The sequence below is a fragment of the Strix uralensis genome, chromosome 4, assembly GCF_047716275.1.
Source record: "Strix uralensis isolate ZFMK-TIS-50842 chromosome 4, bStrUra1, whole genome shotgun sequence".
Lineage (NCBI taxonomy): Eukaryota > Metazoa > Chordata > Aves > Strigiformes > Strigidae > Strix > Strix uralensis.
Window position 1 is genome coordinate 58525832 of NC_133975.1, and position 22992 is coordinate 58548823.

A 22992-nucleotide genomic window follows, 5' to 3' on the forward strand; every position below is an offset into this window, starting at 1 on the left:
CCCCACCCCGCGCCGCCGCCGGGCCCGGCCGCACGGGGCCGCGGGCAGCGCGCGCGCGCAGAGGCGCGGGCTGGGGGGGGGGGGGGGGGGGGGGGGGGGGGGGGGGGGCCGGGAGCGCTCGGGCGGGGCCGCGCCGCCACCCGCCACCTTTAGCGGCGGGCGGGGTGTCGGTGGAGGTCCTGCCGGTTTTTCTAGCCCTGCCTCTCCGAAGCAGCGGCCGCCGCAGCAGCCAGCGCCGGGGTGAGTCACCGTTTGGCAATGGAGTGGGCGGGTGCGTGTGTAAGAGCATGAATGATGTCAGGCGGGCCGGCGGCTCTCGCGGCGAGCATGAGACTCGCGGTAAACACGGCGGCGGCAGCCCCGAGCCAGCGCTGCCCCCGGCGCCCCCCGCCCCGGAGCCGCCCTCCGACCGGGGAGCGCTCCCCGCTGCGGCGCTGCTGAGGCGAGGCGGGCGGGAGCGCTCCGAGAAGCGTCGGCTCCGCCGGCGCCCTTAAAGCCAGTCCCTTTGGCCAGGGAGGAGAGGAGCGAATCGCAGGGGAAGGTAGAGATTGTGGCAAACTTTCTAGCTGCTTCTGCGTGCTGCTACCTCAGCGGTGGGAGTGTCTGGCCACAAGGAACTGCAGAGCCCAAACCTGAGAGCCCTGAGGCTCCTAAAAAGACTTCCAGCTGCCTTTAGAGGAGGAACTGCCAGGAGTGCAAGCTTTTACAAATACGGCCGAGTAGGTAAGTTGGGAACGGCACAGGTGGATTAAAAAAGCATGGCATGCCACAGACACGCACTTAGAGAACCTCTTTCGCAGAAGACCTCTCCACGTGAACTGGACAGAAACTGGGAAGAGCCGTCCTTCACTTGCCGTCTCTTCCATTTCTAGAGTACGTATGTTTTACCTGTAAAATAGTCTTAATTTTTCTCTTGAAGAGGCCCCTCTAATTAGGGGGGGCACCTGCTGTTTTGATTTCTCTTGCAAATATGTAATGCATGGAACATAGTTTGCTAGTAAAATTGTATATTCTTGATGTGGGAAATGCATGCATACCACTTAGAGCAGTACCGCATACCTAGTTGATCAGGAGGACCCTTCAAAATGCCTGGCTTCAGCTCAGGAAGATGAAAGATTACTATAAGGATCATAAGGGGGTTGTAAAGGTGCGTTGCTGTAGGGTTGGTTTGTTTGTTTCATTGCTGTATGCCTGCTCCGTTGAAGCCACTCTTAAACTTCCTGAAGTGCAGCCAAACTAAACTTCTTGACTTAGCAGCAGAGTACGTTTCTATTAACATTGCATGGTTTCTGGCTTAAATTTAGCTCAAAATCCTTGTGAAAAGTAGTTAATGCATAATCCTCTGGCAAGATAAAACTCCTAGAATACAATGTAGACTAGCTGTTCAGTTTAATCCATTTCTAATATTTTTGTTTTTTTAAGACCTTAGAAGATCAAATATCTATCTATCCTCAAACCGCTTAACAGTTATTAATTTATACAGTTAATTATATAGGTGAATGGTTCCATAGAGGGATTAGCATAAACCGAGCAGGTGCACAGTGTTTTCTGAGACAGTGGGCCTTACAGAAGTTCTGGCAAGCTTCACTTGAAGCTGCATTTATTAAATGGCTTGCCTAAAAACCAAACTGCTTTTTTATTATATTTAATGTAGTTGCTTATGTGTATTATTATTTGATAGGGCACGTTTTTGGAGTCTGTATAGCCTTAGATACTTTTTCTTTGAAACCAATAACTTTATTTTAATGTAACTTAAATGATCTAGGGCTTAATTTACTAGAAAGGTAAATGTGCTTGCTTCCATATTTTTTTTCTTTTGGATAAGATTTACACTGCTTTTCAGTAAAAATGTATAATCCATATCTGATTTTAGAGAAACATATACTCATGTCTCTGTCCTTCAGAGAAATACTCCTATGTAGCCAAAGTGTGTGTGGGGGAAACTTTAGGTGAAATTGCAAGGTGATGACAATAGTATGTAGATAAAGGCCCCTAATGAGGTTGTATAAGTTCACTTCAAGGACAGTACAGAAATCAATGGAGAAATGAAAACACGAAGAGAGCAAAGGTGGGTATTTTTTTTTCTACTCTTAGGTTGGTAATTTGAATCTAGAATAACTTTATGTACCCTTAAACTTTAAATATGAGCTATGGTTGGCATGTTGATGAGTATCTATTTATCTGGATCATAAAATCATCTTGTGATTTTAATACTGTAAGACACAAAAATGATAGGGCTTAACAATCCTGTTTTTATGAATTAGTTTTCTTGTGAATTCAAAACTCAGTGTTCTAAGTAGACATCAGAATTATTATATGGATGCAGTATTGTGAAAAACTTCATATTATCAAATAAAAATGCCCAAAACAACAGAAAAACCCCCACATAACTCCCCCCTGTTTCTGGGAGAGCTGAATAAGAGACTTCATCTCAAGTATTTTTCATTCTAAAAACCAGAGAATTCTTTATTTATAGTGTATTAGTATATCAAATAAAAGTATGAAGTCTGGAAAGTAATGTATTGATTTGTAAGGATTAACAAAATAAAAAGAAAAAATTGAAACAAGCGATGGATTTAAAAAGTGAGTAGTTTTTCTTAAGGACCAGAGAATGTAAAAGAAGGTTTTTGAAGAAATGTCTCGTTACAGTTAAGTCTCCTAGTTTAGAAATGGACTTTGAAGATGCAGATATTTATAACAAAATCGTCTGCATCTTCTGTTTGGATTTTTTTCTAATTTTGATGAGCTGTTGGCCTACAATGTTTTTTGATACTATTTGTGGGGAGTGGACAATACAGATGCTGTGACATTTTATTTAGTATGGATATGATATTGCAGTCGTCCGAACAGATGCTGGGAAGATTAATGTAACACTAGGTCCACTGTCTTAAGAGATCTGTCTGCTAGGAGAATTGTTTGTACCATGGACACCACTGTCACCGAAGATGCTGCAGACACTAAGACTGTCAGGCGTCCAGGCACCACTGTCCCAGCAGATGCTTAAGACCTTAAGAGCTGCTGATGGGAAAGTTTTTATGTAACACAGATAGCTCTGTCTTGTCCGTTCTGCACCTGCTTGAAAGATATTTCTTAACTATATTGAACCCAACTGTTTTAGTGAGGCTCCAGAACTTTTAATAACCACAAGTGTCTCCTATATTAGGACACTTGTTTATGTTACCACCGTTTCTCTTCCCCAGAATAGCTCTTGTGTGGACGGACATATGTGTAATAGAAAGCATAGAGTACTTCTTACCAATATAGTTGGTTTTGGAAGTCTATAGATGTTGATATAAACTTTTAATAGGATTCAGCTGTATACTAAAACTAAGTCAGCTTCAGGAAAACCTGTTACCCTCTAGCTAACATCTATGGTATCTGTAATAGAAGGGGACTACTGTGCCTTGAGGTCATGCTTGTGGTTCCTACATAAAACTTTCTGCCTTACTGTGTGTTAAGTCCCTTCCAAAACATGCAACATCAGCTGTGGTCCTCTTGTTATTTGCAGTCTGATGACATTAAAAATATTGAAGTCTGGTCTGTTGTACAGATTAAGAAATTAAAATAGTTTGTCAGAGTATCTGAAACTGTTGAATTAATTATTGCAAATAGAATGGTTCTTAACAAAACAGCGTTCAGATTTAAATCCTCAAAGAAAATAATTCTTGAGCATGATTACTCAGGAAAACTTCATTGCATTCACTCTGATGAGACAGCTTTATAGTAAAAAAGCATGTATTTTGTATTTAGCTATTTAATTTTCCAGGTAAAATACCTTTTCTCAGATGTGTAACCCTAGAAAAGAACAACATCCTGTTCACTTGAAGGTACTTGAATAAAAAAACAGGTGTCTTGCTTTCATTTACTTTCCCCAATTTATGTAGGTTAACTTGAAACTGCCATGTTTAAGTTTCAAGGACATCCCTCTTAGTTTTTGTTTATGAAATTTATAAAGAGTAAGTTGCTGCTATCAGTGGAACTGTGAGGCTCCCAAAGGGTCAGCTTTGCTGCTGCACGAAGCTGTTCCTGGCTTTTAGAGTTACTTGCTGCTCCCTTCTGTAGTCTTCTGTTTCTTTTTTTCCTTATATATTCAGATTTCCTTATACTGAATCTTACTAGAATCCCGTGCAATGCAGTAAGCTTCACGCTAAGCTTTGCAGGTTTTATGCGTCTGTGGTTACTGATGCAAAGTGGACTAGGGGTGTACACCTGTTCTTCCTTGAGAAAAGATGCTGAGCCTCTTGGGTGCAGCACCGAATGTTTTGGTAAGTTGCATCAGCTTAATATGGGTGATTGAAGTTGAACTGATGCAGAGCAGTTATGGATGCTTTTGCTTAAGAATGACTAAATTTTAAAATAAATTCTTTCAGGATTATTTTTGCTTTAGCAGTAATCTGAAATCTTAAATGGAGCATGTAGAGTTGAATTCAGTTTCCTGGATAGGATGTAAGCCTATCATGCATGGCTGAAACTGAGTAGAAAAGTTTGGAGTGCAAATAATGATTAAATGTGAATCTTCAATTACAGTAATGTTACTTTGATGGTGAAAGAGATGGACATCATGAAAGAAATTGAACAAAGCGAGCAAAACAAAACCAGGAAGCTAAATATATTTAAGATGTTCATTCTAATCCTCCATCTGAGAATTTACAGACTGTCTGCAGCAATTTCTAATCACTGGTTTTCAGAAACTCCCCAGGCAGTTGGTAATGTTCTTGGTGAAATGTTTGAGGCAGGTTTACCTGTTACTGGCCATAAACCAGTATGTTCTATGTAAAGTTATGTAACTTTATGTCCCAATCTTTGGGACAGAAGACCTTTTTGCCTAGAGTCTCTGTTGATATCTTAGGCCCAGATCAGTCTTGCTACTATTGTAAATTCAAATGTTCCAGGAATTAAGTTTTAAATACTAATATGGGTTAAATCATACTGGTATGTTTATTCAGTTTTTGTCTTTATGCAAGTTCTGAGGGCAAAGTGTCACTGTGAGCTAGCAAAATTTAGTGGAGTTTGCATTTGTAGAGTGTAATTTATGGGAGGTTTTTTTAAATTTTGTTTAATTACAGATCTCTGGTGTTCATGCCTCTAATACTAGAACTTAAATTTGGTTTGTTGATTTGTTTTTAAAATCTTGGTTAACTGTAAAATAAGTGGGAGTTTGTAACCGTTTCAGAGTGCAGGAATCTGTGCAGCCTCAAAGAACAAGTCTCTGGCAGAGCCTGTCTAGAACCTGGATCTTGTAACACCTAGCTTAAAGCCTTAAGTGAAGGGTAATGGTTTTCCTCTATGGAAGTGTTTATTACAAGTGTTTTGGCATATGTTGCCTCCCCAGTGTATCTTTAATAGAATGCTTGCATCTGTAAAAGTCCTTCAAGAAGTCACCTGCTCTCACTGATTGTTTTTTTCCTGTTGAAATATGTTTGCACTTCTTAGTTTTTCTCTGTTCAGAGCTTTTGTTCTGCTTAGCCTCCTAAGATCTTGAACTGTGTGATGGGTGCTGAATGACTTCCCACAATCAGCTTCAGTTCTGTGAAATGTACCTAACGGTGACAAAATGTTTACTTATGCACACACCCAAGTTCTGCTTATGTTCACTCTAGTGCTGGACAGTTGGTTAGTGGAGCGGACCTAAATAAGGAGACAATTTGCTAAAGGGAAACAGCAGTAGAGATGGTCCTGCCTCATAGTCATTAATTCTGCCTTTCATACGGAGGACATGATGTAATCCTATAGCTCGTTGATAGTTCTAATATGTTTCTACAGTAATTACAGCTCATCTGATTTTTTTGTTTTACTTCCCCCACATCAACCTTGTAAATGGGAAACAACACTTGCTGTTTGTAGATGCTTTATAAGGGTGCCAAATACCACTGTCCATGTCTTGGTTTGAGACTGAACACAGGCTGTATTGAAGCAAACTGTTCCCATCACTGCCACTGCTTCAAAAGGACACTTTAAAAACTGGAATGCTGTGTTACTGTCTTAACAGTGCTAAAAACATACGTAATATAGAAGTCTGTCTCTTCATCCTCTACCAGTTATTCTGGTTCAAATTTATGTATTACAATTTCAATATAAAACCAAAAGCATTTAAACTGAAATTTTGAAAGCCAGTTTGTTTTTTAATGCTGAGAGAAATTAATTGCGATGGATCTAACTTGGATTAGTTCATACTTACTAGTTTTTCTGGTAACTTGCCTATTTCAGGAGGGTATAGAAACTATCAATATGCTGTAGCTTAAAGTTAACTTATGTTACTTTTAGTTCCTGTGTATTAGTGTGACAAAATTCCTACCAAAGCTTGTGTTTTTTCCTATTTTCATAATACTGTACTAATCTGTAAGGATGCTATGTGAGAGTTCTTTACAGTGCCACTCTCAGAAGCATGAACTTGTCTTCATTTGATTTCGCAGATTTATATACCCCTTTGTGTCACTTGACAAGAGTTCGTTCCTGTCTTCTGGCATATCACCTTGGGCTTGTAGAGGCTCATTATGAGCACAAAATTTGGCTCTACTTAACAAGCAACAAGGCCGACTTAAGACACTTGCTGAGCTGCAGTTATTGAAGAAGTGCAAATGCAGAGTCTGCTGTGTTTTCACAGAATTGTTTTGTTTCACTGCATATATATAGGGAGTGATTTTGGATTTTTTTTTTTAAAAAAAACCCAAACAACTCTACTTGATGTGCACAATGTGCCAGAAAGCTAAAGGTGTCCCTCCAAAGTGAAGCTGTGTTTCTTTCCATCCTGTGAGAAAGAGGATTGAGTGAATGGGTTTGAATCCTGTATTGACTATTAGAAGTGATCATGCACTTAAATAGAAAACCAACTCTTTTCAGTGTTTCTGTTTTCCTACAAATATGTTAACTTCCATGATGGACTTCAGCCTTGAGAGGAAGGGCGGTGGCATCCTGTTTGGCTCTGAAGCAAGAGCCAAACTGCTCCTTCTAAGGTGCCATAGTGAACTTGGAAGTTAACATGAAGACAACCTACTGAAAGAGTCAAGTGTTTTGGGTTTAAACTTCTGCCTACTGCAGTGATTGTATCCTGAATTTACAGACAGTAGTTAAAATTCATTGTCTTAGCAGTATTTACCACCATGAAATTGAATACTACATGTGCTATACAGCTGAATGGCAAGCTCTCTCCACTGAGGATAGCTTTTGTTTTTTGTGGTAACCATTAGTTTCTTCAATGCAGTTCTTAAAAAAAACTGGCTAAGCTATTTTCGTATGCACAAGCAGGCATATGTTATGATAAGTAGTTATTTCTTCTGTGTAGAGCAACTTGTCTCTGTAAACCTCTGGGGTGGAATAATGTGTATGTCTATAGTAAAAGTCAGTAACTTGTACTGACTTAAAAGTTGGAAATATAGATCAAATATATAGCAGCTGATCAACCACAGGACAAGGCACAGTGCCTGTCAAACATTGAAGTTAAAGTAATGGGGCTGAAGAAATTTTCAGCTCTAACAAAAATCTAAATAATTACACTTCTTGCTCTAAAAGTTTTTCTCTATCTAGTGTTTCTTTTTTTAAAAAGCGTAATTCACAGATTGCAGGCCGTTTACTTTCCTGTGTACATCACCTTCTAGTCAGTGAACAATCTGAACAAGATAAGTAGCTGTCTGGCTTAGTTTTACTCTGCAGGATGAATGTTCCTATAAACAGTTTCTGTTTTTTCTTTTCTTCTGAATTTGGACTTTGAGAAGGTCTAAAATAAGCTCTTAAACATCATAGGGTTTGGACTAAACTCTTCAGCTCTCTTAAATTTGAGGAGCTCAGCGCTGAATGACTAAAGTCAAAACGGGACACTATTCCCTCTCAAAGACCTGGAGTGCAGAGAAGAGTTGCAGGAAAGCAGGAGCTCTCTGTTCTATTGTAATGGGTTAACAGTAAACACTAGAACTATGTTCTTTTACCTTACCCACAACTCTTTTTGAGTGTGCATGCATGTGCGCTTTCTTCCTATTCTCCCCCTGCATCCTGTTGTAGTGAAATAGGACACAAAGCTTTTAGCACTGCAAGCCTTTCTAGAACATGTGTTTAAGGCAACACGGTTTAGTCAGAATTTCACTGTGATGCATGTAATACACAGAAAAGGTTGTTGCTTATCAAAGTCTGTATTGCAATTATAAGGACAGCTATGAGAGAAGTATCGTACTTAGGCCTCACATAATTTGCTGAAAGAACTACTATCTTGGTTAATCTTCCATAACACACACTATTATGAAATTGCTTACTCTGGTTTTAATGGTTTGCACTAGTCAGCAGGTGTTAGACTGATATTACATAGCTTATGATTTACACATTGCTGAAAATGGAACATAAAATCTACTTACACATGCATTTATAGCGATACTGTATAGTGTTTTCAATTAGAATTAGGTTACAACCCTTTCTCCTTTCATCAGAAGGCTTGTAAACTGCAGGACACAGTATTTTTGTTGTTGTATATTTGTAATAGTGTGATTCAATGGAGTAAAAGACAGAAAATGTACTGTTATTTAGGGTGATTTTTTTTTTTGTCTTCTCGCCATTATGACTGTTCTAAAACACTCTGTTTCCACACCTCTCATCTCCTCTTTTCGTGGGACCTATAGGTGTAGGACAGTTTGTAGAGTTAGAGCAAAGGCAGCCTCTGCTTCCTCTCTTTTTTTTTTTTTTTTTTTTTCGCCAGTGCTGTGTCACTTCATAATTCCAGGCATGTGAATTTGAAGTACGTATACATCTAGAAAACCTCTCTACTTTCTTAGTTTAGATTTTTTTGGGCATTGTTTAAACTATGAAGTGGCTGCTGCTTGTTTCTCTGCTAAATCTCATCATCTTTGACACAAATATGTTATGAGCAAAATGTCAGACTCAGACTGAGGGAACAGATTAAAATGCTTCACCCAAAGCAAGTCTGTTTGGGGAGTTGAAGGCATGTAGGCCAGATGTAGTCATGAATTGACCTATACGTTAGCTCAACCGGACCTTCTTGAGATCAAGGCATCAAAACTGGTTAATCAGTTTTGGCCTAATGTTTAATGTACACCCTGATATAACTTAAGTTTACCCTTGTCTGAGAGGACTTTTTTTGTCTGTGTTTACCTCTTAGTCTGGCAGCATGTATAGAGCGATTGCCTCTGAAGTATGTTTGCAGGTAATCAAGCTGTATTTCAAATAGATCTTCACATTGGTACATGTCAAACAACATAGAGCCTCTTGCCTAACAGTTCAAAGTGAAGTTACTACTTCAGAGAAAGTATGTAGGTGTGTGAGCACTCTCTTGTCATGCTATTCTGCCTCCTGTATGTGTGGTGAAAATGGTTCATATAGTTAAACTGAATAATAACTTGTGCCCTATTTTTTTTGTTTTTGTTTTGGTGTTGTTTTTTTTGTTGTTTGGTGGTTGGTTTTTTTTTAAGTGCCTACTGTGAAGTCCTCACTTTAGCTCAAATGTTGAAGGTTAGTGGAGACATGAGATCTTGCTGGAAAGTGTCTCAGTATGCATGTATGAGTATTCAGTGTTCTGGTGTCAGAACATGCTTAGCAAATTTTACTGTGAATTCTTGCAGAGCAAGAGCTCTGTGCCAGCTCGTGCCATCACAGGGCTTGTCCTGTTGCCCCACAGAAGCAGAGTTGAATAGGTCTCAATTCTGTCCAAATCTGTTTTGTAAATCTTACTGTTGGACCGGAGGAAACTTTGAGAAGGTGAGAACTTTCTCTGAATAGTGCTTTTTAGACTAGGATAGTTAATCACTCTGTTTCAGAGCTGAAGGTGACATAACTTTTTTTGAGTGTATGCTTTAGTATAGCTGTCCTAGGAATGTAGGAGGAATCACTTTTGGTTTTGGAAGATGTCTTTATTCAAAAGATGTAACACTCCTTTTCTGCTTGTGACCCACATATCTGAGTATTCAATACTTAAGGCATAATGTACATTAGCTTAAATAAAAGGAAATTGGATTTTCTCAGAGGCTGGATGTAGTTTTCAGGCTGTCTTGTTTCCCAGTATTTGCTGTAATACTAACACTACTATATAGAAGACCTGTTTCTTGTGTGTTCTTTGTCTTGAATGAGATACTGAATGATGGGAACTCATCTGGGAAGTTGTAGGGCATAGGTCCTGCTTTCTGAAGGACTTAACATACGAAATTCTAACTCAATTTGTATCTTACGCCAGAGCAGCATTTTGCATTCCTTGTGGTGTAAAGACTTTTTAGACAGTTTTTAAAATCTTTTTTCATATGGGCATACTATTAAAAGAACTTCTGGTTATTAAAAAAAAAATTCAGCAGAAACAGACTCTGACTTCTTAACAGTCAAAGTATCAGGAAGGGGAAAAAATAGATTGGCTCTGGGACTTTAGATAAATTCCTTACGTTCTTTTTTTAAAACAACAAAACCCACCCTACACATGCATAACTTGTTTGTTATGTCTTTGTTTAACAGAAATGCAATAAACAAACACTGTGTTTATACAGAAATGCAATAGAGATAACTGTACTTCATGCAGTTAAATAAAACTAACATTGACCTGTAATATGAGTTAAAATTGCATGACCTAGACTGTTTGCATGAACTAACTCTAATTATTGCTGCACTGAGGGAAGTGGATCAGTTTAACACAGGGTGGAATTTGCTAGTATCCCAGCTTGAATTCTGCTTCCAGCTAAATAAAAGATGCTCTTCTGAGTGGCAGCTTGTATGGCAAGTCCTGAACCAGCCCCATCTTTGTATCTGGTCTTGATAAAGCAGTTCTAAGAGATAGCATGAGCTGGGATTAGTGTAGAATATTCCAGGCCACCTTCTTGGGCTGCCCCAGCTGTCATTAACATTTTAGTATTACTCAGATGTTAGGGTTGTAGCCTAATGCACACGGGTCTTTTGTTTTCTTCCTAATTGGTTTGCATTAGTCTAGAGGGCTTTTGTCTCTCTTCTTTGCAGTCCTGTAATTGCTACCGTGGAGGTGTTTCTTATGATACAGTGTCTGTCATGCAAGGCATGGTATTCACATGTTTAATGTTGTCCTTGTCATGTTGGGAGGTGTTATCTTCTGTGCTTCAGTTATGCAGCTATGAAATTGTGCAGTTACATACTTCTTAAGTAGCGACTATAAAGTGAAGTTGGCATGGTTGATCTTCTAGATTAAGTCCTGATGAGACTTCCTTCCATGCCCTTTGCTGTCTCTAGAGTAGATGTGGTTCTTAGGGTAATGTTGGCGCCACTGATATTTGGATGCACTGACCTACTCCTGGCAAGATGATACTTTCCCTGAGGAGAGTAGTTAAGAGCAAAAGCATGTGCAATGGCTCTAGCTGTGAAATGGCCATGCAGCAGCAGTTCCTGGAACAGCTGGTTTTAGCAGAGACTAGATTCTGCAAGCCCTTGTGCTGGCCTGTGTTTAGCTAGGTAGGTATCTTAACAAGTGGCCTGGATTGCTGTAGTGCTATGGTGATGAAAGCTCTTGAAATCCAAGCCACTACAGTGTCTAGCTTTCAAATTCTGCTCTAGACAATAATTCTCTTAGATTATGTCCATTTGCCCTAAAGTGAGGTCACTTCTAAAGAACTACCTTTGCTGATACATGCAAATCTCTTTTGGCATAATTGGTATTTTTGAGGAAGATTCATGCACGAGCACAGAAAAGATGGCAATATAAAATCAGATACCCTTCATGAGACATCAGCTGGTAGACTAATTGTTTTTACTGTGCCCTAATTTTTCAGAGTTCTGTATTCTCTTCTTTTAAAACTGATTACACTATTTCCAGTTGAACACTTAGTTCTCTCCTTAGACTTTTGTAACTGATCATGTGGAGTTAGTTAATTCACCACTTATTTACTGTACACTGTGGTTACTTAGTACACGTTCACAACATCACTGGTCTTGGCAAGTCTAGAGATGAGACTGACTTTATCCTCTTAAACAGTTTTGTCAACTGCAGTTCTGGCTGCTGCAGTATGTTTTAGGGGAACAGTTTATAGAATCTGTTTGTCACCTTGTAGTTAGTCTTTACAAATTTCAGTTAGTCTGTGACACCTCTTTATGCCCTCCCTTTCCCAAATCAGAGTATATATAGATGTCTGGCTGGACATGGGATAAGAATGATTTAAAATGCTTTTTGAATAATTTTTATAAAATGCTTTCTATTTACAAAGAAGCTTTAGAGCCTTAGGACCCCACATGAAAATGTGACCAAGAACTACAAAATATATTTGGAAATAACTTTTTCTAAACGTCCTTACTGAAACATCGTGTTTGATCACACATTCTTTTCTGCGCCCCACCCCCACCCCCCACCCCCCCCACCAAAATTTCTCATGGACAGTAAGACAAGTGTTCAGTACTGGACTTGGATTCCAGCTTGTGTTTTTTACTGTGGAAATAGTGTCTTGACTTAAGATTTAAAGTAATAGTAGTGTTACTGTTCAAGTCTTTAAATAAGTGGAAAATAAACAATATTCAGCTGCAGCACACTGTGCAACTGATACAAAAGCCATTTAGGAGAGAGTTTGATTGGCCAGCTTGTATTTCACCTCACATTCATGCTTGATTAGTTTGAGCGATCATTTACTTTCCTATACTTCTAAAGATAACGTGTTCATTGATGACTAGAAGCCTCCCTTGGGCATAACGAATAGTTTACAGAGTGGAAGTTCTACCTGAGGTATGTGGTACAGTGTATTATAAAAGCATTCTACCTGGGGTTCAGACCAACCTCAGTACTTTCACACCAGATTTTACCAATTGGTAGGATAAAATCAGGATAACACCAGTGATTAAATTACTAATTTTATTTGTACCTTTTAAGTCATGTTGTGTGTGCATGGACAAGATATTGATGTTACAAAGCAGTTGTCTAATGGTACAATGAGAATCTAATGATGGCTTTTCTAGGAGCAGTGCTGAAGATGGTACTCGGCTGTTTTCTTGCAGGAATAGTTTTAATCTTGCAGTCTTAATAAACAGGAATTCAGGATGAGCATCACTAATTTTGTTCTTTAAATCCTTTCTGACTAACCTGATTCTTTAAATCTGTTTTAAAAGCTTAAAGAAACCCCAAACTTCTCAAGACTATTAGGTGAGAAGGGGAAGGAAAATAAATGAAAGGATTGTTGTGAATGGTAAAAGCTTCTATGCTGAGCCTCGTGAGAGGCTTGGCATAAAAAGATTTCATTACTGCGGTGATGTTCAATGCAGGGTTGTTAAATTCTAGAGGATAGAAAATACTTCTTACCAAAGGCTGCAGTTTAGCGGGGAATAATGAAGTTTGAATTATTTTGGAGATGTTTAGTTAGATACTGAGGTAATTAGTAGCTCTGTGAGGGGCAGTAAAAACACATTAATAGTATTCTTGGCCTCTTCTGACCTGTGGGGTGAGGCTCAAATGGAGATAGCAAAATGTCTGGGAAAGGTATTACAGAAAGAATTTGGGTGATATTTGCAGTCCCACTGTTACCATCCTCTTAAAACTTTATTTAACCGTGATACTCAGTGTTGTGGGGAGATAGTGTGCCAGACAGGAGAAGAGATAATTTTAAGGAAATGTGTGTTCTGTTCATCAATCTGTGGCAGAAACAAAAATGAAGAAGGAAGTGTTGAAGTGCATAGCACTTAAGTGTTTAGTATTTAAAGCTAAACAGTGTCTTCTTCCTTGACTAATTAAATAATATAAAAAGGAAATGTTTTTTCTTGTCAGCATAATGTGGAAAGTATTTTCTTCTATTAATAGAAAATCTTGAGCTAATGGAACATATAAAAAAGTTTAAGGAAGACCATGAGACTACATTGGAAGCTTAGGTTGTGATGACATTTTTTAACAGTTTTAACGTTGTAGTGCTTAAACTTGGTGGGTAGGATTTCAGTGAAAACCCCAGTTGCATATAGGAAACTTGATTTAATTTTGGTTATTGCAGACTGGAAGCTTGAATAATATATTATGAAAGGATTCTGTGCTGTTCTGATTCCCTACATAAACATCTGTGTGGGTTGATCGTGGTAGTCACTGAATTGCTCAGTGGTCTTGACTTCATGGAGTTAGAATTAAATTTATCTGGTTTTACTCCTGAAAGTGTGTCATGAAAAGCTGGAAAAAAAAAAAAGGGGGGGGGGGGAGGGGGGTAACCAAACATTCAGTGTGTGAGCTGGACCTAGATTTGGGTGTCGGAACCTGTGAATGAATGGCTTGAAAGAGGTCTGAGTATTCCCATCTCTATTTTAATGGGGGTGTTGGTTGTGATGCAAGAGCCTTATGCTGTTGCTGCTTGGTGGTAGGTGAGGTTAGGAACTAGTAACTGTGTCAAGAAGGTAGAGGGGAAGACCAAAATAGTGGAGCAGATGGTTTCATGATCAGTTGCAGCCAATCTGTGTGTTTACCATCAATGATAGAGAATGTGTTGTCTGTATCATCCCTCTTACACTCATGGAGCTTTCCAGGCAGCTACGTTAGAGTTGAGTAAGCTGAAAACCATCTAGGAGTTTTTAGGAGGGGGAGAGAAGAGAAAGTATTCAGTGACTCTTTCCTGATTTGTTTGACAGTGTGCTAGATTTTTAGTGTTGACACAGAGGGTGAAACATTGGTCAGGATATATATATCTACAGGATACCCCAAGATGGGGGGGGGGGGGGGTGGGCAGTGGAAGGAGGTATTGGTGTTTCTGAAAAGGGACGTTTTACTTGCTTGAACCTCTGAACACAAGTGTTGTTCCTGTGTAGAGACCCATAATTTGTAATGTGCCAATTAAACTGAGGGATATGTGAAACTAGTTTATAGTATGATACAAATCAGTTTTAAACATGCACTGTCCCAAGAATTCATGTGGTGTTTTTCTGCTATCACTAGATGAGGACTGCGGTTAATGATCGTCTCTTTAATGTTATATACCTTGCAAGGACCAAGGTCTGTTTTTGACTTGTGTTAAGTTAGAGTTATGAAGAATGAACCTCTGTGTATACTTAAGTGCTAAAATAGCTTTTGTCTGGGTTGTACAACTTGTACATGTATTCCTTACTTATTTCCTGCTAATGTTGTAAAATATTCTGCAGATTTCCGGAGTTACTGTCCTCTCACTTTAAACTTTTAGGAAAAGGGTTCTTACTGCCGCAGGAAATACTGAGAATGTTCTCATAAACGTGACCTCTTATTTTGAAGTTGGCACTGCTGCTTTTTGGAGTAGCACAGGGGAAAAATTGGGCAGGCATTATCTTCTTGATTATTACTGAAGTATTTTTAGGGTGTATCACTGATAAATTTACTCAAAGTATGTGACTTCCTCTTCTAGCTTCCTGGTGGCCGATAAGCTGTAGCAGAGTCACTTTAAAGCACACATTAGTCACTGTGATTCCTCACTGACCTGTACTGAAAGTGGTGACTAATCTCTCGGTCTAACTTTCCATTATGAAGTGCAACCTTTACCCTCTGTAACTAGGCAGAGGATTTCACAAAACAGTCTAAAACATTCCTGTCTTCTGTGCCAGGGACCCCCACCCCACAGCAGTCATCCGCAGCTTTTGTGCCAGCTAGAAAGGATGTGGGGCATCAGATGTGCTGCTAGGCTCTTAACAAATCTTTAAAGTTTGCTGTCTCTTTGAGAAGAGTCTTGCTTTGGATAGTGATTCTTCAACAGTGTCTGCAAAGCTGCAGCAGAATGAAAGCAGTTAGCAGTGAGAAGCCCGAGATGCTCAGACAACAAACCTACATAAAAGCCTGATGATCCAGAGGCTTCCTTTGGCACTCTTTCGGAATTATTAATGTCTGATAAGACTGAGATAGTACAGTGACTTCCACTGTTTGTAGAGAGTTTCTAATAGGAATTTATAATGAATGGAAAAAAGGATGTAAGCCCTACATTTCTTTGCAATGTTACTAAATATGCAGTGATACAGCACCTTTTTTACCTTGATTCAAAAGCAGCTGATTCAGAGCTTAAATATCTATTCAGGTTAGCAGACTTTTCTGTCCAGATCTGAAATACTGAAACAGGCTCGTTTTGGAGAGCATGGATTAAGTAGGAAGAAGACTTAATCTTATTTTTTCTGTAGTGAAGAAGTTGAGGGAGTCTTTAGCCTGCTGGAAAAAGGTCAGTATTTCTTTCAGCTCTGTTGAAAAGGGAGTTAGCAATGTGCATTGGCAGTGGAGGCAGCCAACACTATCCTGAGCTGTATTTAACAGGAGAAGAGACAGTGTTTATAGGGAAGTGATCGTTCCTCTCTGCTCAGTACTTCTTAGCTGTATCTAGAACACTGTGTCTGGTTTTGGGTCCTTGATCCAGGGAAAACATAAACTGGAAGTAAGCCCAGCAGAGAGACTGTCAGGGTGGTCAGGGGGCTGGAGCACAAGACCTGCGAGGGAAAGCTGGGGGAGCTGGGTTGCTTCAGCCTGAAGAAAAGAAGGCTCAGGGGGACCTAACAGCAGCCCCTTCATACCTCAGAGGAGGTCATCAGAAACATCAGGGCCAGGCTCTTCACAGTGGTGGGAGGATGAGAGACAAGGGGCATAATTTGTAATAAGAAGTAGATTTATAAACAAAGGAAATTAAAAAAAAAAACAACCAAACAAAACAACAAACCCCACAAACTTTCACTGTGACAACAACCATGCAGTAGCACAGGCTGCCTCGAGAGCTTGTGCATCTTTGGAGGTGTTGAAGGTACAGCTGGATGAAGCACTGAGCAACCTAATCTGATGTCATAGCCGATCCTGGTCAGAGGCCTAGAGACCTCCTGAGGTTTCTTCTAACCCGAATTATTGTGTTAGTGCTTCTGATTCTACAGATACAACTCTGACCATCCTCAAAACCTTTGTTTTAGGAAAGTCTGTTAACCTATAAATAAAATTGTGTCTATGCTGTATACATGTGGATTATTGCCAGAATGAGTTACTCTAGCACTGTAAGATAAGAAGTAATTACCATTCAATAGATATTGTGACCTTGGTTCTTAAAAGATAGGGGTAAATAAATGGGAGAAAAATCTAAGCCTGTCACGGTGTCAGGATGCAAAGCACCTTTTAAAGGGCATCAAACTCTTAGTTACTGAATATGATAATTTGGAGTCTGGGGACCAAACAGTTGAAGAGTTTGAAGATGCCTTCACATGATTGAGGCAAACCTATTCAGCAGTGTTCAGAATGACAAAAGAGCTCAAATAGATCCTTTCTGGTTTTTTTTTTTTTCTTGCTTAGGTAGTCACTGGGGTCCTGGTGAGTGCTCTTAAAGGAAAATTTATGTATATTTTATTTATAATCTACATATTTGCACATATGTGGGTATGAATATTTTTTTGAGCTTTTGGGGACATACTGCTTCAGAAACCTGGCACTGCTGTGGAATGTACTGAATACTAAATGCCAGGAAAATGGAAACTAATATCCTTCTTACTGTGAAGAGGTGTGAAGAAGCAGAATTTTGCAGAACTGGTAAAACTTGGATTGTACAAATAGACAACCAGTAACCTTGAAGCTTTTCCCCTCTATCTGGGTAAGTGTAGGGATTTAGTCCTTAAAAGACAGCTTCTGTTGGTACATTAGTAATCCAAAATGAGAGAATTGCAAAATCCCCCTCTCAAGAGGTAGAAGGAGTATCTGCTCTCTACTACTGAAAAGAATTTTATACAGGGTAAGTAGTTAACTCTTTTTATAAAAGTTGAAATTTATTTCAAGTGACAATATGATGATAATCTCAGTTCTGAGAGCATTTGAAAGAACGGTGCTTCTGTAATACAGCTTTATCTTCTTTAGCATTGCATGAGCAAGAAATGTGTTGGCAGCCTACTAGAGAATGTAGATAAACTTGTAACTTTTAGATAAACTGCAGTTCACTTTGTGCATGCATTTTTATATTGTAAGCATAAGCATTGTACAGCTGAAAGATCAACACAGCTCTGAAAATACTGTAGAGAAATAGTAATGATTAGCAAACATTAAACTCAGTCCTGTTTCTGCATACCTAAATGTACTTTGCTCAGATCTGGTTTAGCAGTTGTTTTTCGGTTGGTTGTTTTTTGTTTTGATCTGGGTTTTTTTGTTTTGGTTTTTCCCAAGGGTGTACGTGCTGTGAGGCATATGTACAACATGGAAGAAGGGATACTATAAAAACAGAGAGCTGGAATGCTTTTTAAAAGAGAAACCCCCAAAAGCTGGTTTTTATTCATTGCTGTCAAGGTAGCAGAGGCTACCCAGCCTCTCTAGTTCTGGTCCCATAGGTAGTCCTAAAAATTTGACTGAAGAAAATACAAGCTAGCTAACAGTTTTTTCCTGCTAACTGGGATGTAGATAACTACGATACTATAACCTTCTCTCATGTTATCTCCAGTTGTGTGGCTTTTTTCTGCAGTACACAGACCCTTTTTCTGCAACTACCAAATATAAGAGTATACTACAGCTGTATCAAATGTTTGAGCCAACCTTAACAAAATTGAATGAGGCTTAAAAATACTACTGACTCGAAACCTTCTCCATCTTGTAGATGAATAGTTAGCTTTCCTTAATGTCTGAGTAGATCAGTTTTACTGTTTTGGACTCTCTTGTTCCAATAGTATTGTTCATATTTGAAACAGCAGGTTAAGAACTCCTTATTTGGAAGGCCTGTGCAAATTGTGACTTTTCAGTCCTTGGTAAATTATAGAAGTTAAAATAATTTGAGAAATGTTACAGAAGTTCTAAATACTGGATGAGAAACACAAATTGTGAGCTAACTGTGTGTGAAAATGACCTTTATGTAAAAATCAGATGACTAACAAGCTAAATAAAACTGCTTCTTAAGTTCTAGCATAAAGAGCCAAATGTAGACGTGCTTTCTTACACTTGTCTCAAAGCTGTACCCCCAGTCAACTGTTTTCTTCTGAATGACAGTCAAATGAGGATGCAGAAAACTAAGAGCTACTTGTATGGGAGTGAGTAGAAGATCTGGATAAACAGTTGGGACCCCTGCTCTTTTTGCATCTTTTTCACTGTTAAGATTTTCCTTGAAATCTGTTGTTCCTTGTGGCAGTTACAACTTCTGCTGTAATATTGCTGGTTAAGAAGCTCTGCTTGTTGATGAAGGTACATGTCTATTTTTAGAAGGTATTGAAGTGGTTCCAAAAAGAAAACTTGTTCCTAAACCTGAGTGTATCCATTGCAGGAATTTTATTTATCCTTTCAGGTTACTTGGCCAATTTTGTGTAGGTCTTTGCCACTCACTCCAGGGATGTTGTATAGCTTAGAGCAATTGAGTTTGATTTTTCTTTTTTAGACCCTAGATGTTGGCAGGATGGCCAGGTCTGAGCATTGCTGCCTGGTTACTGAAGTCTAAGGCCTGCTACTAGGTAGTTTATGGGCGTCTCCTGTTTTTGATATGGGGACGTTCCAGGTTTGGCAAAAGAAGCACTAGGGTATTTTACCTAAATTAACATAAGGACAACAGGGAGGCTAAAAGGAACCACACCCTCCATGGGGACCTGGACAGGTGTGTGAGCTGGAGACAGGAAGTTGGCAGAAAAACTTAAATACTTTTGCAGCCTGTAGCAGAGGATGATTAGGCTGTTGGTGCTCTGTATCTATCACTTCTCTGGCCAGTCAAATTGGCAAGGGACTGAAAGCTTCAAGCAGAGTGTTTTTGTCTTTTTCATCAAAAGAGTTTCTGCTTTCTTTAGAGTATGGGAGCAACAGGTTGAAAAGGTACTATGAAGGAAAGCCTTTATGTTCTTACAGGTCACCGATCAGATGATATATAGCATGTTAAACTATCAATGTAAGCAAAGGCTGACCACAATATGCACTCTGCTTGAAATAACCTTGATGAGCCATCAGAAGTGGTAGATCAATATGCCTTACAATCCATTTAAAAGTACCAGGAAGGAACACAACTTTTTCCTGCAAGCTGTAGGTATAGTTTCTTTGCTTAATAAGTTAATAGAAAAACCTCAGTGCCACTCTGCTTCAGGTTGTTTGGTTATTGTTCATCTGTAGTTCAGGTGCTCTTAGGTCTTTGTCTTACCTGAATGTCATTAATATCGGAAAATAAAATCTTCCTTTTACTTATGTTACTAGCGGTTTTAGGTATTTGTGGAGAAGAGAAGGAACAAAGGTTACTATGTACTGTGATGCTCTCTCTTTTTAAGTAAATACATAATTCTAAAAATGCTTCAACTGTGCAAGATATAAAATGTATGAGGTTTTGCTGATCTCTACATCAGTGACTGCTATGTATAACATCATGTTGAGAAGGGTCTTGATTTAGTAGGTGAATGCTAGGTAGACTTGTGTTCCAAAACTTAAACAATTAGACAGGTTCAGATTTTTTTCTATACAATCACTTAAGTGTTCTGTTGTAAGCTTATGTCCTGGGTTCAGCTAGGATAGAGTTGATTTTCACAAGAAGCTGGGAGGGGACACAGCCAGGATAGCTGACCCAAGCTAGTCAAGGGGATATTCAATACCATAGGACATCATGCTCAGTGTACACAGAGAGAGAAATAACTGATGTCATCTACCTGGACTTGTGCAAAGCATTTGATACTGTCCCACATGACATCGTTGTTTCTAAATTGAAGAGACATGGATTTAATGGATGGACCATTCAGTGGATAAGGAATTGGTTGGATGGTCGCACTCAGAGGTGCAGTCAACGGCTCGAGTGTCCAAGTGATGAGTGGTGTTCCTCAGGGGTCGGTGTTGGGACCTGCGCAGTTTAACATCTTTGTCGGCAACATGGACAGTGGGATCGAGTGCACCCTCAGCAGGTTGCTGACAACACCAAGCTGTGTGGTGCAGTTGACACACTGGAGGGAAGGGATGCCATCCAGAGGGACCTGGACAGGCTTGAGAGGTGGGCCCATGCAAACCTCATGAAGTTCAACAAGGGCAAGGTCCTGCACATGGGTCAGGGCAATCCCATGCACAAATACAGGCTGGGCGAGGAGTGGATGGAGAGCAGCCCTGCAGAGAAAGACTTGGGGATATCAGTGGATGGAAAACTGACTATGAGCCAGCAATGTGCACTCACAGCCCAGAAAGCTGACCGTGTCCTGGGCTGCATCAGGAGAAGTATGGCCAGCAGGTCGAGGGAGGGGATTCTGCCCCTCTACTCTGCTCAGGTGAGACCCCGCTTGGAGTGCTATGTCCAGCTCTGGGGCCCCCAACACATGAAGGACATGGACCTGCTCGAGCAGGTCCAGGGGAGGCCACAAAGATGATCAGGGCACTGGAGCACCTCCCCTGTGAGGACGAGGACAGGCTGAGAGAGTTGGGGTTGTTCAGCCTGGAGAAGGCTCCGGGGACACCTTATAGTGGCCTTCTGGTACTTCAAGGGGGCCTGCAGGAAAGATGGGGAGGGACTCTTCATCAGGGAGTGTAGGGATAGGATGAGGGGTAATGGTTTTAAACTGAAAGAGGGTAGATTTAGATTAGACATAAGGAATAAATTCTTTGCTGAGGGTGGTGAGATACTGGAACAGGTTGCCCAGAGAAGCTGTGGCTGCCTGCTCCCTGGAAGTGTTCAAGGCCAGGTTGGACAGGGCTTTGAGCAACCTGGTCTAGTGAAAGGTGTCCCTGCCCATGGCAGGGGGGTTGGAACTAGATGGTCTTTAAGGTCCCTTCCAAACCATTCTATGATTCTATACTGGGGAAGCTGGCCAGGGGTGGGGAGGAGGGGTCACAAGCAGGCTGGGCATCAGGTTCTGGGTGGTGAACAGTTGCATTGTGCATCAATTGCCTTATATATTCTTTTATTAGTATTATTGTTTCATTTCTTGTTGTGTTGTCCTGTTAAACCAACTTTATCTCAACACAAGAGTTTTCTACCTTTTTCTTCTGATTCTCTTCCCCATCCCACCGGGGCAGGTAGGAGTGAGCGAGTGGCTATTTGTTGCTTAGCTGCCAGCAGAGCTTAAACCATGACAGTCTATCTTTAGTAGACAGAGGGAATAGAAGAATGTGCATGTTAAGAAAAGGACTTGTGAAAGCTGAAATGTTACTCTACTACAGTTTTAAGTAAGGCTGTTGTTTCTGTAGCTGTTCTAAAAGAATAGTCTTAGTTATAGGAAGCATCAGAGAGGTCGTTGCCTGGCTGCTGGGTTAAACATCCCCTTCTTTTATGGATGCAGAGTTTATGGTATGATTAGTAAGAGCTAGAAAAAGCATCTGAAATCACTGCTTGTGTTCTTGAGTGTTGGGGGGGGGGTGTGATGGTGGTGAGTGGTAGAGAGTTGTTCAGGTGTTTTGTGTGTGTGTTCTAGTTTTCATACGCTTGTTGATTATGGATTTAGAAAAGGTCAACCAGTGACAGTGTATTTCAGAAACACTGCTGAGAGCTAATTTAGAAATGCTTTACTATTTCAGTGTTATTTGTGTGAATCTCACATATTTGGGATCTGAACCTTTACCCCTTTTCTTTCAGCAGTAAGAGCAGCAGCTAGGAAATCAGTAGGATTTAGATGCTGATCATGTTAAATGTCTTCTCTGTTCGGAGGGATGAGAGGGGAGGGACCAAAGCACAAACACCTGACCTTTCCAGGCTGTTTTTGTTTTAGATTCTCCTTGCTATCAAGAGATCAAGAGACTTTTCCCAAGGAGGTAGTTTTCTCTTAAGCCAAGTTCTGTGATGTACGGTTAGGGAGACTGGTAGCTCTAGTTTCCATCATGATGACTTAATTGTACATATAGCATGGCAAACTGTGGCAGCCTATTGGCATGAACAGACTTGAGGTGGTGGTATGGTTGGACTTCTCTTAGAGGAACAATTTAAACAAGAGAATATTATAATTTGTTGGTATATAGTGAAGACTTTGTATATGATAATACTACATAGGAGCTGAGCAGAGTAATAAAAATAGGTACATTGCAACTATGGTAAGTGGTTTCACTTATATCGGGGCTGGGAATGGCCTTTGTTTTGACTGGAGCAATGTCAGTTGTGTAGCGGGTGAACTGCATTCTTTTCTCTTTGTAAAAAATGCTATAAAATATAGGCACTTACCTAATTTTTTTATCTAATGAGATTTTACTGAATTGTCAAATGCAGCCTG

General features: G+C 39.9%; 1 protein-coding gene across 2 annotated transcripts in view; it reads left to right on the plus strand.

The window, feature by feature from the left end:
• The first annotated feature begins 688 nt into the window (after positions 1-688).
• SGMS2 (sphingomyelin synthase 2) overlaps positions 689-22992 on the plus strand; it is a 38047-nt gene continuing 15743 nt past the window's right edge. Inside the window, exons 1-2 of one of the 2 annotated variants that reach the window (XM_074866898.1) lie at positions 689-723; positions 801-873. The gene's annotated coding sequence lies outside the window, so the exon portion shown is untranslated. The remainder of the gene's footprint in view (positions 724-800; positions 874-22992) is intronic. The other variant, XM_074866899.1, reaches the window with a different exon arrangement.